Source organism: Medicago sativa, chromosome 8 (assembly GCF_051527215.1).
Source record: "Medicago sativa cultivar Bolivia chromosome 8, Bolivia_mono, whole genome shotgun sequence".
Classification (NCBI taxonomy): Eukaryota; Viridiplantae; Streptophyta; class Magnoliopsida; order Fabales; family Fabaceae; genus Medicago; species Medicago sativa.
Window position 1 is genome coordinate 12,722,383 of NC_140756.1, and position 18,577 is coordinate 12,740,959.

Below are 18,577 nucleotides of genomic sequence, written 5' to 3' on the forward strand. Positions count from 1 at the left end.
ACCTTTTAAAATTTGTTCTCTTGCATTAGCTAGCCTTTTTGGTTTATAATCATGAGGCTCCATGTGGCAATTCCCTCAACTAATTGAAGAAGAATATGGGAATGGTAGGATGAAAACAATTTTCCTGTGTGTATTGGATGCAGTTGAGGGCCAGGAAGATAAAACTCTTAGGGTGTGTTTGGATTAAGTGTTTAGGAGGGGAAGACTTGCTTTTCATTTTTAAATTACAACCAATATGAAGAAAAAAAATCAATAAGTTTGATTGTAGTGTTATATAATTATTTATCATGTTCTTATTTCAAATTAACATAAATATATTCAAACATAAATAACTTTATATTCAATTAACTTTTGATCAGAATCAATTTTACAAGATCAAATTATTAAAAAACAATTTTTATCATTGTTGAACTATACACACATTATAGCATAATGATGTATTTTCCTTTTGTACATAGTTTAATAGTAGATTATCAACCGGTTTGCCGCCTGATTCTTTATTGATATGGCTTTTCCTTTTTGTGCTCAAGCTCACATTTTAAACAGCATGCAACAGAATCCGTCTACGATATTCAGCTAAAGCCCACGTTGGAAATATATCTCTATACATAGCGTAATGCAGCATGCAATTTTTCATGAATACTCCCGTGAGTTCCTGCCAAAAAATAGATAAGAACTTCATTAAAGATACACAAATAATAAATAGGAGTATATACAAGTTAAGGGACCAAAACGAAACCACTCTGGTCCTTTATGTTATTAGAGTTAAGGGATCAAAACGAAACCAAAAAATAAGTTAAGGGACCAAAACGAAACCAAAAAGTAAGTTAAGGGACCAAATTGTAACGTTAATAACTTATGGGACCAAAATGTAACTATCAAATAACTTAAGGGACCAAATCATTAATTAAGCCTTTTATTTATCACAAGATGGAAAACCGCCAAGGTAAGTTTGACATGTTCTGCTAACTTTTGAGGAACAAAAGTAGCCAGCCTCTAAAACACTTTCTGCTGCAAGGCATAACTAGATTATCTAAACTTCATTCACTTTATCACTAATTAAGCATAACTAATTGTTCCTTATTGTGAAATATGCATAAATATATAAGAGTCATAATATCAAACAATTAATTGAGATGAACCTGTTGGGGCCAATCACCCTCCTCTAGTTGGAGATTGATGATTAATTTTACAGCACGATGAAGAGGAGTAGGGTCTCTCTCCGCCTGTACAGATATAGAAATTAACCATATTTATATGCATTCAACATTCATTTGTAGTTACATAATAACAAAGCATGAATTTTAATTTACGGTAAAAGGCGAAGGTACCTGGCCAGCATGAATCAAAGCCATTAGAGCCCATGCTGTCTGTACAATATTTGATTGGCTTCCTTCAAGAGGTATATATATCTGCATTATTTTCACTCATTGACATATCATTTTAAAAACATACCATGCAACTAATTTCTTCATTATTAGTAAATAATACTAATTCATCGACAAACCTTTTTTGAGCTTGAAAGATGGCTCTCCCCCCACCCACCATCCTCTCTTTGTATTGTAAGCAGAAATTTAACAGCTTTACGAATTGCAGCACAATTCTCATAAGTCTTGCCGGCGGCTGCTAGACCACCAAGTGCAAACCAAGTACCATAAGTGAAGCAAATTCCCCAATTTCCATACCATGAACCATCACTTGTTTGTTTATCTTCAAGGAATCGAACTGCATTTTCAATGAAATTCTCTACTTCTTCCTTTCTATGCTTGGGATATATTTTTTTAAACAAAACCATAGCTTGAATTGATGCTGAAGTGCATTCAACATATTCACGCTCAACTAAATTTTCCTCAAGAAATTCTACTGGATTGAGTAGCTGAAAATTAATAACAAAATCTAATTAATTAATATGGTGTATATACTAAAGGAGGGATGCTATATATCCCGATGAAATATATGCCGAAAGCTTCAGAATTGGAAATTGATTTGAATCCAAAAAAAAAAAAAAAAAACTGCTCCCACTTACCAAACATAATGTCAGCAACAATAAATGCATTTGTGTTTTAAACAGTCGGGACATATTCGTGATTCAATTTATCGGGATATACAGCATTTTCCATACTATAGTTTGAAATGAAAAGATGGCATTTATTCACATATAGAACAATTAATGTATGATTTTTAACATGTATGATTTCTATAAAAAAAAAAAAAGAATTACCATGTATGCTTATTCGAGATAAAAAAAACATCTATGCTAATTATTCGTTTATTAATATCATAATACTTACTTCCAACCATTCTAGAGCTTTTGACGGCTCCCAAGCTGGTAAACCACCCTTTTTACCCTGCAAAAGTAAATCATGTAGCATAAGAAAATTGAACATCAACGATAATAGTACTCTATATATGTGTGCAACCGGTGACTTAATGTTGACCTTAGATTAAGCAAACAGATCACTTTAGTGCAAAAAATGTACTGTATAACATATTTTTGAATCAATTAAAAATAACAAATTTAGCATTTTACTGCATTGGTTGTAGTACACATATTTGATGTAAAATGTGGAGATAATGAATAAATTAGACTTCCGAGCTAACTTATAGAAAGTAATTACTCTAATTGGCTGGTTTACCAACCGATTTACAAACTATATTTTGCATCACCGGGTATACACATTGCATGCGATGCTCCTATCGCAGATAATTGTGGTTTAATGGTTAATTAGGTTTTGGATAAAGGTAGTCGAACCTATAATTGAGTTTACCCAATTAACTTAAATTTTGCACTTGATATTTTTTTTCCAGAACATAGTAATGGATCCTAGTTGGATAAATTAATGTTTATGGATGAAAAGTAAGTTAATGAAGTGTAGTGTTTTTATAACTTGCATAAAAAAACTTCTTGAAAGTGATTAAATGATTTCCTATCCTTGCATCAGATGGTTGAATACGGAAAAACAATGGTATATGTCACTTTAAACTTTACAAATTACAGATAAGTTGAACTTAAAAACTTCCACATACAAAATAATGGAGAGAGTAGTATGTAGTACTTGCCTGAAGAGAAAACAAGATATTGACTGAATCATATAACCTTTCAGGTTCCATTTTTTCCCCCACCATCTCCGGAGGCAACATTGATAAAAGCAGACAACACTAAAACACATCAGAAAATTAGTTAACAAATATTTGTATTTTGCATCTGATTAAAAGAATAAACAGCACTGGCCTATGTAGTTCGTTAGTTACTAAGTTACCTTTAAACCTTCTGCAGTGCAATCAGAAACCTGCCATCCATGATCTTGATCAGAGAAGGTCCATGACCCTTTGGAGATATGACGGTACATGCTCTCGTAATCTCCTGAAGGGTTGTCCCTAACCTGAAATTGAATAGAAGCACACACATTTTCCAATTAATAGGCAATAGTTTAATGAACCCTAACTTCGCACATGGTGATAAATTGTCATATATAGTAAAGAATAATGTAATTGCTCAAGTGTGCACATGATAAGTAACATTAAATGCTGATGAATGTATGTCATTTTGTTAATTTTAGAAAGAAAACATATTATTTCTATTTGTACGTAGCATTTCTGGTTTTTAGATTGTTCCGTACTGGGAAGCTGCTATTTTTTATCTGGCATTCCGGTTAGCTATATTGATCCCTTCTCTGTTATACCTGCCATCAGTGGCATGTCTTGTTTGTTTCTTTTGCTGTCTGTTCAGGTGCTGTGTTGCCTTGTTACCGAACATGTGTGATCACTACATCTTGTTCTCGGTGCAAGTGGTTCTAACAAATTTCAATTGTTCCATAAAAGAAAAATAATTGTGCCGTTTTCAATTTTTAGGTTTATGCTAACTATTTTAAGTCAAATATAATTTTACATTATCAGAAATTTACCAATAGCAAACTTAATGTTCTAATCACTAAAACTAAACATACCTGAGAATTCTTGATGAATTCATGTCCTTTTGCAAGTGTTGGACCAATATCCTCAATTAGGTTAGTGGCAAGCAAAGCTTGAATGATGAAACTAGCATCCCATGTTTGGCTACCAAAACTCTGCATCATAAAAATATGTGCATTTATATACCATGATGCAATAATATTCTAGTAATTAACTTGCATTAAGATATGGTAAGATAATTTATACATGCAGGGTCATTCCATCTTCAGAAACCCATAAATAGTCTGGGAGCCTGGCAAGATGCTTCTTGAATGCATCTCCATTTGGATCTTCCACCCAACAAGCAAGCATGCACAAAACCTAAAAAGAATTGTTTATTACACATTAATTGATGCATATGGCTAAAGTTTGATGTTTCATTATTATGATAACTACCTTTTCCACACATCCAATGGTTATGTATCGACTATTCTCATCTTCATAGTGGATATGTTTCATTGCTACTTGGAGAGCTTTTTCTCTAACCAGCTTGTTTAATGGCCAATGAGTCAAAAATGGCTCCATGAATATGTATAAACTATCCCATATTAGATCTTGTATCAAAGGATGGGGATAGTAAAGATCTTCCTGCATTTTTTTAACAGTAATAATATATTTTGGACAATTGTGGCTCCCATTATAAAGAGGATATGTAAACACACACATTGTGGTTAATCAGAGACAATACTCCTCACCTTTGCACATAGATGGCGTACTTTTTGCCAATTAACTTTTTCATAAGGTTCAGTAAGGAGTTCTTCTCTCAACTTTAAGATCAATGGTGTGATTGGACCGACAAACCTTTTCCCATACAAGTAAGACATAGGCATGTATACCAATCGAGTATAACACAACATTCTAGCTGTGTGTAGTAAAAGGTAAAAATGAGATAGAATAAAGATTCAATTTAATAATTCAAGTTTATATATATTTGTTCCATAAAGAGAGAGTGACAACACAAGTTATTTAATTCAACCTGGATGCTTAAGAAGAAATGAGGGAAGCATCCAAAACTCAGGGGGCATTGGGTTGCTTGCACGCCAATCAAAGATACCAAGTATCTGTATAGTTTCAATATTCAATCAAATTGGCTTACATTTTGTGCATATTAGTATTATTTATTAAATGAAGCAAAACATTACCGAAAGCCAAATTTTTCCCCATGAAGGTACGTATGTCACACCACCATGATCATGAATCCATTTTCTTGCTCTAGCACAAGCATTTTCTTTACCTCCATTTGGACCTTCTCCAAGTATTCGCATACATATGTAGTTGAGTACAGTACAAAACATGATACTGTGACCCTCTACGTGTAGTCCCCATCCTCCATCTTCATTCTTCAATTGAAAATCCAACATGGCCAACATTAAACGTTAGTTTTTTGCATGAAAATATTTCAACTAATTCTCTTGTTTTTTCCATCATACCGAACAAGTATACCTCTTAAAATTTGAGTTAAGCTTAACTCAACACTACAAAACTAACTTGTAAGGTGAAGGATGTCACCCACTTATATAAATATATTTTCTAACCATAATGCATTCAATGTGGGACTCTCGACGCACCGACTTATGGCCAACAATGGATCTTTGATAGACTCTTATATAATTTCCAGTTTTTATATTGAATTTAACTTATTCTTAAAAATCACCTTGTAAGACCTAATCTATTTTCAATGTGGGACTTGGATTTCTCAATATACCCCCTTATGCCTAGCACTATTTGGTTTGGTTTGCGGATAAAGTTAGGGTTAGGTTTAACTCATACCTATAAAAAAACGACTTACATGGTGAGAGACATATATCACTTTTAAACACATTTTCAAATCTTATCTCATCAAATTTGAGACTCTAGTCAAAACATTCTCTCACACCTAGGATTGGACATATAGAGCCTGGCTTGAGTTGTCCAAGAGCGAGTGGTCAAACAAATATTGATAAGAATCATACCATCTCAAAATTTAGCGAGTAGTCTTTGGGGGAGTGAGGATTGTGCTTGGGCCTTCCTTCCTTCCGTTGGTAATAGTGGAGGTATCATTTCTATTTGGAGAAAATCGGATTCTAATATTCTTTTTACGGTGGTGGGCGAAGGCTTTGTGGGGGTTTGTCTGGAATGGGGGAGAAGTAGGGAAAAATGCTTTGTGGTGAATATTTATTCTAAATGCGATTTGGTGGCTAAACAAAGGTTGTGGGAGAAACTTGTTTTGCTAAAAAATACATTTGGAGATGGGGTGTGGTGTATGCTTGGTGATTTTAATGCGGTTGCACACATTGATGAAAGGAGGGGGGTAAATGTTGATGCATCCCCAAATACGGTAACGGAGATTAATTATTTTAATTCCTTCCTCTTGAATGTGGATTTATTTGATGTTGCTCCCTTTGTTCGTAATTTTACTTGGTACCATGCAAGTGGTATTGCTATGAGTCGGATTGATCGTGCACTAGTTTCGGAAGGTTGGAATAATAGTTGGGGGGAAGCATCTCTTTGGATTTTACCTAGAACTATTTCGGATCATTGTCCGTTGATCCTTAAAAGTGGGAATAGAGATTGGGGACCAAAGCCTTTTCGTTTCAACAATTTTTGGTTGGAGCATAATAATTTCAAAAAGGTAGTGGAGGAGTCGTGGAGAAACTACAATAGTAGTGGGTGGATGGGGGTGGTGTTGAAGAGGAAACTTAAATGGTTGAAGGAGGATCTTAGAATTTGGAACAAACAAGAGTATGGGGATATTGATACAAAAGTGGCATCTTTGGTGAATGACATAGCGGAACTTGATGTCAAGGGAGAGCTAGGGGTTTTGAGTAGTGTTGAAGTTGTTACTAGGAAAGCTAAATTTGATGATATGTGGAGACTTCTCAAATGTAAGGATGCTAGTGTATTCCAACGGTCGAAGTCTAAGTGGCTTAACGAGGGTGATGAGAATTCCAAGTACTTCCATAGATGTGTAAAGGCAAGGGCGTTTAAAAATTCTATTAAGGCGCTCAAGGTGGAAGGAGGTTGGGTGGATTCACCTACGGATGTGAGAAGGGCGGTGGTTGATTACTTCCAACGACAAATGGCGGATGAGAGGTGGGAGAGGCCGACGTTGGATGGAGTGCCTTTCTCCATGCTCTCCAACGAAGATAATAGAGATCTAATTGCACCTTTTACGCTTATGGAGATTGAAGCGGTTGTGAAAGGTAGTGATGGAAACAAAAGTCCGGGTCCCGATGGATTTAATTCCGCTTTCTTCAAGGAATTTTGGTATCTATTGAAACACGAAATTCGGATTATGTTTGACCAATTTCATGCTAACGAGAAAATACCAAAGAGCTTTCTTTCATATTTTGTGACGTTAATCCCTAAGGTGAAAGACCCATCGTCCTTGAAGGAATTCTGTCCTATATCTCTTTTAGGATGTCTTTATAAAATTCTCTCTAAGGTTTTGGCAACAAGGCTATCTAAGGTGATGAATTCAATCATTTTCGAGTCTCAATCAGCGTTTTTGAAAGGTAGACATTTGGTGGATGGTGTGTTGGTGGTGAATGAGGTGGTTGATTTGGCTAAAAAATCCAAACGGGAATGTTTAATCCTCAAGGTTGATTTTGAAAAGGCATATGATTCCGTGGATTGGGGCTTCTTGGAGTATATGATGAGAAGAGTGGGAATGTGCGATAAATGGGTTCGTTGGATGAAGGCTTGTGTGTTCGGCGGTAATATGTCTATCCTTGTTAACGGAAGTCTGACGGAGGAAATTAATGTGAAGAGAGGTTTGAAACAAGGCGATCCACTTGCTCCTTTCTTGTTCCTCTTGGTGGCGGAAGGTTTTAGTGGCTTGATGAAAAACGCGGTTCGCCTTAATTTGTTCAAAGGTTTCAAAATAAAGAATGGTGGCTTGGTGATCTCTCACCTGCAATATGCCGATGATACTCTTTGTATTGGTGAGCCTACGGTGGATAATCTTTGGACATTGAAGGCTATGTTGCGGGGATTTGAAATGGCATCCGGGTTAAAAGTTAACTACCATAAGAGTTCATTGATAGGAATAAATGTGCCTCGAGATTTTATGGAGGCGGCTTGTGGATTTTTGCATTGTAGAGAAGGGTGTGTCCCGTTTAAATATTTGGGGCTTCCGGTAGGGGCGAATGCTAAAAAGATGGCTACTTGGGAACCTATGGTGGAGCAATTGCAGAATAGACTTAATTCTTGGGGGACAAAGTATGTGAGCCTTGGAGGTAGAATCACTCTCCTTAACTCGGTCTTGAATGCGATTCCTATTTTCTTCTTGTCTTTCATGAAGATTCCGACAAAGGTGTTGAAGATGGTTACCCGGATCCAAAGAGAATTTCTTTGGGGTGGGGTTCGTGGAGGTAGGAAAATTTGTTGGGTTAAATGGAAGAGGATTTGTCAACCAAAGAGGAAGGGTGGTCTAGGGGTGAGAGATGTCAAGCGGGTGAATCTTAGTCTTTTGGCCAAGTGGAAATGGCGCCTCCTTCAAGAGGGAGATCCCCTTTGAAAAGTGGTATTGAAAGAAAAATACGGTGAGAATATTTCGGGGGTCATTCCGGTGGAGGAGAGTAGATGGCCGCGCTTTGCATCGGGTTGGTGGAAGGATTTAATGACTTTGGAAGGTGGTGCCGGTGTGAGGTGGTTCACAAATAACGTGAAGCACATGGTGTCTAATGGGAGGGCAACTAGCTTTTGGAATGAGAAGTGGATTGGTGACCAACCGTTAGCTTTAGCTTTTCCTCGAATTTTTTCTATTTCAACTCAAAAAGAGGCTAAAGTGGGTGATTTGTGGAGTGGTGTTGAAGGGGAGGTGGCTTGGAATTTAACTTGGAGAAGGCAACCTTTTCTTTGGGAAAGGAATTTAATTGGTAATTTACTAGCACTTATAGATGGTGTTATATTAGGTGTTGAGGATGATAGATGGGTGTGGTTGCCGGAGGAGGGTGGGGATTTCTCGGTGCGTTCGTCTTATAGAGTGTTGGATGAGCTCGCAATGCTTGAGGACGGGTTGAGTGTTCAAGAGGAAGAGGAGTTCGCGAATCTTTGGAAGAGCCCGGCACCATCGAAAGTGGTGGCTTTCTCTTGGATGGCTATCTTGGACCGCATTCCTACTCGTCGTAACCTTGCCATCCGAGGCGTTTTGCATACCGGTGAACCTAGTACTTGTGTCTTGTGTGGGGTTGGGGAGGAGACTACGTCCCATCTCTTCTTGCATTGTGAAGTGGCCTCGTTAATTTGGCGCAAGGTATTCAATTGGTTAGGCATTAATTTTATCACTCCACAAAGCTTGCTTTGTCACTTTGCTTGTTGGAATGGGGAGGTTCACTCGAGGAATTTACGGAAAGTGTTTGGGTTGATTTGGCATGCTTCAATTTGGGTGATTTGGAAGGAGAGGAATGCCCGGATTTTTAGAAATCAATCCAAGAATTTTGATGAGGTTGTGGATGAGATTAAGGCTGTGTCTTGGTGTTGGTCCTTGTCTAGACTTCGGATTGCTTCTTGCCTATTCTATGAATGGTGTTGGAATCCGAGAGAGTGCATGGGACGGAGACGGAGGACTTGACCGCTGTGGCTGGATTGGGCGCAGGTTTTTGTGGAGGTATGTGCTGGTTGTTTGGAGTAGCTGCTGTGAGGACATCATGGCCGTATGCCTTTAGGAGTGCTGCTGTTGTGTAGGGCTGTTGGAATTGGGGTTTATTTTGGCTTGGGGGCTATGTATCTCTGTTGCTGTAGCTTTTGGTGTTTTCTAGCGCTACTGCCTTTCTGTTTTTCTAGTTCCTATCAGTTTTGGAATTAGTTATTAGGGGGTTTTTTATTGAGTTGGTGTATTGGTGTGCAAGGTCCTTTATTTTTAAGACTTGCTTGTACTCTTTTTCCTCCTATTGCAGGCTTTGTGCGTCTTGCGCTTGCCTTGCTTAATAATATATGCTGTTTCAAAAAAAAAAAAAAAAAAATCCGACAAAGTTGATTTGGTATAAGGTGAGGATGTCTTCCACCTACAAATACATCTCAAGTTATATCTTATTTGAATGCGGGAATCAACAATACCTGATGACAATATATGTAACGGAGAATCTCTTTCCGATACTCTTCGGGGAACATCGAATCAAGATGTCCTATAACATACATACAAAACACCTGCAGTGTTTTGAGTAAGTGGATAAATTAATCTTGATTAGTGCATTATCAAAGAAATTAATTATATAAAGCAGCTGGTGGTATACGTTGTTTTCTAGGACAGAGTATGCATCTTATGCGATCTTAATTTCATATGTATTAAAAGAATTGAGAAGTTTTTTTGAAAATAATTTTGAATTACTTAGTAGTCCTGTTTTTCAATTTCATAAACAATAACATAAAATTTTCAAATTTTGAATTTCATGATGGCTGAATATATGCATACTCACCAAGGGAGGAAAATAAAAGAGAGGGCCAGCAGTTAGAGCAGGCCAATGACCATCACTAGCCTGAAGTGCTGATGTGTGATTTACGGCTCTTCTTAACGTGGTTGTCACTTTTTCTTCTGTTATCTCTTCTCCATCTTCAATCATTACACTTGCTATTGTTTGTTTAAAATTATTTTCTCTCAGAATCTAGACATCTCACAAACAAACATGGAAAATATGTTATATTAATATATGGATGAGAGCTATATTTATACACATATAACTATACACCATTTGTTCATTATTATAAGATTCTCTTACAAAATTTAGGGTTATTAAAAAATTTAGTTGTGACAATAAATTTATAAAAAAAACTATGCATGTGTGTTACGTTTTTCATAATTGCACGACTAATTAAGTAATTCAGACAGGTTTCCGAGCGATCGACACTTGGTGGCAAAATTTTCATCATCTTTGTGGTCTGGTTCGAAGCTCGACATCTTTAGAAAACTAAATTAAGTATTTCATGGGTACTAAATTAAGGTCAATGCAAATTGAATTTGATCAATTTGTTAACATACGAATCCAAAATCAATTCAAGATTATATCATTTTTTTCCCGTATTTGTTTTTTTATCAATTTTCGGTAGTTATTGTTTTTTTTGATTGAGTTATTGAAATTTGCATTGATTTGGACCAGTTGATGAACATCTTTAAGGCTATGCATGTGATTGTATATTTTGTTCGCTACAACGAAGAAATAACTACCTGAAAGCGCCACAGAAGGTCACTGCAGGGCTTAACTTTGAAACGGTTGTTATAGAAATTTTTACGAGCCATTTCAACTTGAGCTCTCTCCTCAGGAGTACCAGCATCAGGATCAAACTCCCATGTCTGCCTCCCCACAAAGTTGTTAAGGCTGAAAATGTTTGGGTCATTTCCAGCATCAGCTATCTTCAGCCTCCACATCGTATATATTATATCTCTTTACTTTAAATATATTGCGAGTTTCAGTGTATATACTTTAGGTAAAGGAAAAACTGGACTATGAGTTTTGTGTGTGTAAGCTAATCCCACAATATATATTAGTCTCAAGACGTGAACGTCTAAAACTACTTTCGATGGATGTCAAACATTGCAATCAATTGCAATTGCTGGACAGTGTGAAAAATGCAATCAGTGCCATTCTTACTGTAAATGAAAGTGATTGTTGCAATGGCATTTTGCAACTATTAATAGCAAGCTAAAGCTTGTTGTACCATTCTTATTATGCAAATCACAAAGTAACACGAACAAGTGTACGTACGTACTTCCCTCAAAAAAGTGTGCGTACTTGTTGAGTGTGAAAGAAAAGATATTGAGAAGGAAAAGATATTACTAAATATCAACGAGAAAGAATGGACCAGAGAAGAAAGTGAAAACAAAAAACGTAATTGAAGATAAGGAGTTGGAAGGGAGAGATGAATTAAAAATTGAAATCGGAATATTGTGATTGAGGAGTTGAAGATGGTGATTGTTCAAGAACCCGTTGAAAAAGGAATCTAAAAGAGGGGATGAATGCTCGAAGAAGAGTAACATTCATAAGCATTGTTGCAGAGTGTGAATCTTGTGAACTATAAATTTCATTTTCTAGAGGTTTGTTACAATAGACCCACTCATTTTTATAAAAGGGAAAAAAAATGTGATATGCTCCGGTAAAAGATTAGGCTTGGTCCTGAGCCTACGCTAGCTAGTGTGCAATTGCCCAAGGCCAGAATTGCAAGGGGCCTAAAAAAAATTATTATACAACTTCAATCACTAAAAACAACGCGGACTTGTTTTCTTAATTATCTTCTTCAAACCGTACAATTCACCTCTTCTTCATTCAATTCACATCAAAAAATTCCCCCCCTTCTTCATTCCTCCTCTTCTTCACCTATTCACCTCTTTGAATTTAATATCATGACAACGGTTAAAAAAATGAACAAGATAAATAGTATAACAGTTCCATTCATCTATCAATATGGCTGATTCTCAATCCCAAATTGAATCAATTCTCGATCCTCTTTCTGTTTTTAAGACTTCAAGTGCAAGGATCCCGGGAATTTCTAGGAATTGATACTGCAAGACTGCAACATCAATTTATGAACTCTCACGATCGATTCTACAATTGATTTTGATGTCCAATTTTAACAATTTAAGTTACACACAAACATATATTGATTCATCAATTGCTATTTTATGTTCTTTTCTTTATTTATTCTTAGAATAGAAGTTTATGAATGATTGAATCTTGTTCAAAATGTCGTGCTTCAGAGTTTGTTTTAGTTCAACTTTTTTTTTTTTTTTTGAGTAAAGTTTTAGTTCAACTTGTTTTATATAATCTAATTTATATAAAAAAGAAAAATATTTAAAGTTTTTTTTTATTATTGGTACCTAATTGAAGCTTTTATTGAGAAAATGAGTTAAATTGTCGATTCTCTGCAAATTGTTTTGTTAATTCTGCAAGAAAAACAAAAGAACATAGAAGAACAATTGATAATTCTTTTGTTTTGATGATTATGCATCAAATTTCAACTATATTTTACACTAGTGAAAAGAATATACAATGCAGTGTCCGATATTTTTCCTCACGCTGGTATCACACTAGGAAAATGATTTATATATATATAATTTGTGACAGAGATTATACAGTATAGTACTATATATATCTTAGTCAAAAAGTATGGTACTACTCCCTCCGTCCTTTAATGTAACCACCCATTTGATTTTATTTTTGTCCCTAAATGTAACCCCATTTTCAAATTACTAGATGCATTTATTACTTTTTTCCTAAACATACCCCTAATTAATACTACCAACTTGTCTTGAAATATGAATAGTCAAATTTAATACACATAAAAACAAAGGACAATTTGGTAATATTAATACACAAAACAGACACATTAATTACACTGACAACTTTTCTTAAGAAATGTGAAAAATGCAAAGGGGGGTTACATTAAGGGACGGAGGGAGTATATCACAATAGTTATATGGATACATTTATTATTATTATTGGTTGATGTGATATGACTATCATCTTCTTCTTCTTTTTTTCTTTGACAAAATGCGATATTATTATCTTGTCTTCTCTCATTATCCTCCACATGCAACTTACCGGGGCAAAAGTCCGTTCCAAGTTTACTTTTCGAGAGGGACAAACTTGTCAAGAAAATAAAAAATGGAAACATGTTTAACGAAAGGGAAAGGAAGATTATGTGCCTTGTTTTCAAAAAGAAAAATTGGTTGCTTCCACATTATGTAATAAATCATGTCTCATCTTTTAATACGGAAACAAAGTGACAATCACCAACGAAACTTAAATAATGTATTTAACATAATAATGTTGATATTTGTCTGTTAAACTAGGTTTTATGAACAAAAGATATTGTAAACTTATTTGAGTTGGTTTAGTGTTGTTCATTTTAGACCTTCGAATATGCTTCTTTTAAAGTCTTATGTTTGATTTTCTTCAATGTCAATTTCAATATACTAACTTGATTTTTAAAAAAAAAATTATTGTGTCTTTTTGATGTTGACCGTCTCATGACTACGAGTAGTAATCCCTTAAATTGTTGGTTGAAACAGTTTTAGTCATAACAAATGGGCTAAGAACACATAAGAAAAAACTTTGAAAAGCATAACAAACAATTACCCGACTAAAAATAGTACATGGATAGAGAGAAAATAAAAAAGAACAATAGTTATTTATAAAAACTCAGCTTCACAAGTTGTAAGAAGTCAAATTTATCTATAATTGACTCTATATTAAATAAATATCATATTTTTTGTAATATATATCTTTGAATAAATAAAATTGTTTGAAATAACTAAATATATATTAGGCTTAATTAATGATTTGGTCCCTTAAGTTATTTGTTGGTTACATTTTGGTCTCATAAGTTATTAACGTTACAATTTGGTCCCTTAAGTTACTTTTTGGTTTCGTTTTGGTCCCTTAACTATTTTTGGTTTCGTTTTGGTCCCTTAACTTATTTTTTGGTTTCGTTTTGGTCCCTTAACTTATTTTTTGGTTTCGTTTTGGTCCCTTAACTCTTCCTCCGTCAACCACTTTGGTCCTTTACGTTAGAATGAATGTATTAGAGTTAAGGGACCAAAACGAAACCAAAAAATAAGTTAAGGGACCAAAACGAAACCAGAAAATAAGTTAAGCGACCAAAACGAAACAAAAAAATAAGTTAAGGGACCAAAACGAAACTTTTAATAGTTAAGGGACCAAAACGAAACCAAAAAGTAACTTAAGGGACCAAATTGTAACGTTAATAACTTATGGGACTAAAATGTAACCAACAAATAACTTAAGGGACCAAAAGAGTAATTAAGTCTATATATAAATAAAGTATCTACGTATAAAAACTACGCTATTCACCTTTCAAAAAAAAAAAAAAACTACGCTATTCAAGATTTGTAAAAGAAAATTGGTTAATATTTTCACTATAATATTTATTGTAGAAAATGATGCAACATAACCAGGGGTACGGTACAATAAAGAAAGTGAAATGATAGACAATTATTTTGTGATAACTTTTGTGATAACGTTCTTTTTCATACTTATATTATGTTTTTATTTTTTCTTTCTATTGCTTTGATTTTTGTGTCAAGACCCACATTCCTTTATATATTTTGGTTGTCCACAAGTTGTTATATAAAATGGTTGTTCAAATATTTTATACAGTTAAAAATTTAAAACTGACCTTATAAAAATGGTCAAAAATAGGTACCATAAAAATTGTAGAAGTAAATTAATTTAGGTACAATATAATCCTTTTTTTTTTTTGAAAAAATCAAAATGGAATATATTACTCAAAATAAAGTGATTCACCCCGCACAAGGTGTGCTAAAAAGATGAATCACCTAACAACAATTACAACAACACGACACCTATAAAAGATGTCACCACCTAAAAAAAATAACAAGAAAAAGGCGCCGCATATAAGCGGAACACCTGAACACAAAACAGAAACCACCTCCTAACCAAGCGACACCAACCACACCCTGATAAAGATCCCATCAGCAGAGCGTTTCGACACCAGATACATGACCACCCATCCAATCCACACCAAGACAACCCCTACCTACACCCACGCAAAACCTAACCACCACCATCTCAACCGAAACCACCACTATAATCTCAACTGATCCACCACCACCACCATAAAACTACCCCACCAAAACGCCTCACCAAGAAACCTGCATCAACTAAAACATCTATCCAAATCGAATATAGTCGACCGCCGGTGACATATGGGAAGGCGTCCATCGGAATAAACAACCATCAAACCACCATCCACCTCTAACCGAAAAAAGGTCCATCGGAATAAACAACCATCAAACCACCATCCACCTCTAACCGAAAAAAGTCTAAATGAATCCAATACATGTATCTAACACAAACACGCACAGAGGGACAGGACCAGAGAAAACCACCAGCTAACCACAACTTCCCAACATAAACAGCAACATAACAAAAACAAATAACAAAAACATGACACAATATAATCCTTAATATTTGACTGCATACCTAGTATCCTATCACGACCCCTAGAAAAAGGTATATCATTATTGATATAAAGTTCTCGCTCCGTTCCATAATACATGACACAATTGATCTTATTATATATGTCAATGTATAATTTTGAGCTTAAATATCTTGAATAATATATTAGAAAAAATTATGAAAAATTTGATATTTTGAAAATACTCATCGAGATGAATCTAACGACATCTTATATGATATTATTTATCTTTGTATATTAGTAAAAAATATGGTCAAAGTAAGTTAGGTTAAAATTGCAAATTTTCAAATAAGTCATCTAATACGGGACCGAAGAGAATATCTTTTTTCGATGAAGCAAAATGTGTATGAGATGCATAAATATGGCGTATAGCATTAGAGACGGTTTATTATTATCGTACAAAATTCAAAGTAGATTTCATTGAAAAATGACAAATGCTCTCAGCAGCCACGGATCCATGTATAAGAGATTGGCGGCAACTGCCCCCACTACTCTTCCGGTTATATTTGTTAAATGTTTGATATTTTAGTGATTGCCCCCTCTTAAAATAATAGATTGTCCCCATTAAATAAAAATTTATACTATACAAAAAAGTTTCGCTCATGAATTTTATAAAATCAAATGTGTAAATGCATTTGAGATGAAATTTTGATTAAATTTATACCATATTTTTTAAATATAAAGACACATTATGAACAATTTTAATTTGTAGATGTTGACGAGTCTTTAATTTTTCTAATATATAATAGGATAATATTTATAATCTCGAGTATTTTGCTCAATGATAATGATCTTATTATTATATCACTTTTGCATTGCTAAAAAATTTCTATAAATATTTATCATAAAAAATCTTGCCCCCGCAAATCAAAATTTCTGGATCTGTCACTGGCTCTCAGGAATTGAGGTAGTATCATTATTCTTTTTCAGTTTTGATAAATTTTCAGTGGTTATCATTTTCTGATCGACTTATTACAATTTTTGTTGAATTGGACCAGTTGATGAGCATATTCATAAATATCAACTATGTGTTTGCTACAACGAAGAGATAATTACCTGAAAGCGTCGGAGAAGATCACTGCAGGATTTAACTTTGAAACGATTGTCGTAGAAATGTTGACGTGCTTTTTCAACTTGAGCTCTCTCCTCAGGAGTACCAGCCTCAGCATCAAACTCCCATGTCTGCCTCCCCACAAAGTTGTTAAGAGTAAATATGTTTGGGTTCTTACCACCATCTGCTATCTTCAGCCTCCACATCTTATATAATATATCACTTTACTGGCATGTATTTTACAAGTTTCAGCATATATATTTTAAGCAAAAGAAAAGAGAACTAATTGCATCTATGAGATTTTTGTGTATGCTGGCTGAATCACACAACATATATATATATATGGAGTCTCATCTCATGAAACAGTTATTACTCCCTCCGTCCCTTAATGTAACCCCCCTTTGCATTTTTCACATTTTTTAAGAAAAGTTGTCAGTGTAATTAATGTGTCTGTTTTGTGTATTAATATTACCAAATTGTCCTTTGTTTGTATGTGTATTAAATTTGACTATTCATATTTCAAGACAAGTTAGTAGTATTAATTAGGGGTATGTTTAGGAAAAAAGTAATAAATGCATCTAGTAATTTGAAAAGGGGGTTACATTTAGGGACAAAAATAAAATCAAATGGGTGGTTACATTAAGGGACGGAGGGAGTATAAAGCAAGCAGTGTTGGCAGTGTTCAACGGCTTTAATTTATGATGGTATAACTGTTTGATTTTTTTTAGTGGAACTGTTTGATATATAGGTGTAGTATACTGTATATCATTGTGCCTCTTAATGGTTGGTTATTTGATTTACTACCCCTCTTACGGTGGTTGGTTATTTGATTTACAATTGTACCTAATCCACTTAATGTAAAGCCGACCAATTAATAATAGCACAACAACATTTTAAAAAAAAATAAACATTCATTTAAATTGACACAATACGTCGATTTAATACAAATTCAAAACCGCTAAAACCAAAAAGCATAAATTTGCGAACAAACTCACAACATTAATGTTAATAGCATAAAACAGTTACGTATATATGCCTACAAATATGATTATATTCAAGTCTCCGGAATATTCGTGCCTTCAAATCATCAATGTTGACGACGTTAAAGTCATTGACTAAATTTACACTTGCTCAAAGCGAAAATTTCGACCTGAATGAAATAAACACTGCCGCAATAAGACATGGAATCAAAAACACATCACACAAACACGGTAAATCAAAACAAACAAACTCGTGCAAAGACGACGAAATCACAAAAACAAAAGAAAGAAGACTAGAAATATGTGAAAATCACTGATTTAACTAAAAAAGAAGGAAAAATAATTCAGTTGAGTGATTTTGGGTCAAAATTGACTCTAAATCACCCAATTAAGTAGATTAAAAAAAGAAAAAGAAAAAAAGAGTGGTGACGGTTATGGTTTAGAAAAAGTGGAGAGAGAGAGAGAGAGAGAGAGAGAGAGAGAGAGAGAGAGAGAGAGAGAGAGAGAGAGAGAGAGAGAGAGAGAGAGAGAGAGAGAGAGAGAGAGAGAGAGAGAGAGAGAGAGAGAGAGAGAGAGAGAGAGAGAGAGAGAGAGAGAGAGAGAGAGAGAGAGAGAGAGAGTATAACATTTGAAACTAATATAATTTTGTTTATATAAAAGA

General features: G+C 34.7%; 1 long non-coding RNA gene and 1 pseudogene across 2 annotated transcripts; one reads left to right on the forward strand and one right to left on the reverse strand.

Annotated features, from left to right (window-relative positions):
- Positions 1-315: 315 nt before the first annotated feature.
- LOC146897056 (mixed-amyrin synthase-like) lies at positions 316-17,247 on the reverse strand (annotated as a pseudogene). The gene is made up of 16 exons (XR_015023805.1): positions 16,942-17,247; positions 10,350-10,535; positions 9,991-10,080; positions 5,094-5,291; positions 4,928-5,012; positions 4,647-4,813; positions 4,348-4,539; positions 4,159-4,272; positions 3,948-4,067; positions 3,261-3,383; positions 3,061-3,159; positions 2,292-2,348; positions 1,508-1,876; positions 1,332-1,412; positions 1,143-1,226; positions 316-655 (listed from the first exon to the last, which is right to left on the reverse strand). The product of XR_015023805.1 is annotated as a mixed-amyrin synthase-like (transcript).
- On the forward strand, positions 15,136-15,829 carry LOC146897057 (uncharacterized). Its single transcript, XR_015023806.1, has 2 exons — positions 15,136-15,623; positions 15,677-15,829. It is a non-coding gene; the product is annotated as an uncharacterized LOC146897057 (long non-coding RNA).
- Positions 17,248-18,577: the final 1,330 nt, after the last annotated feature.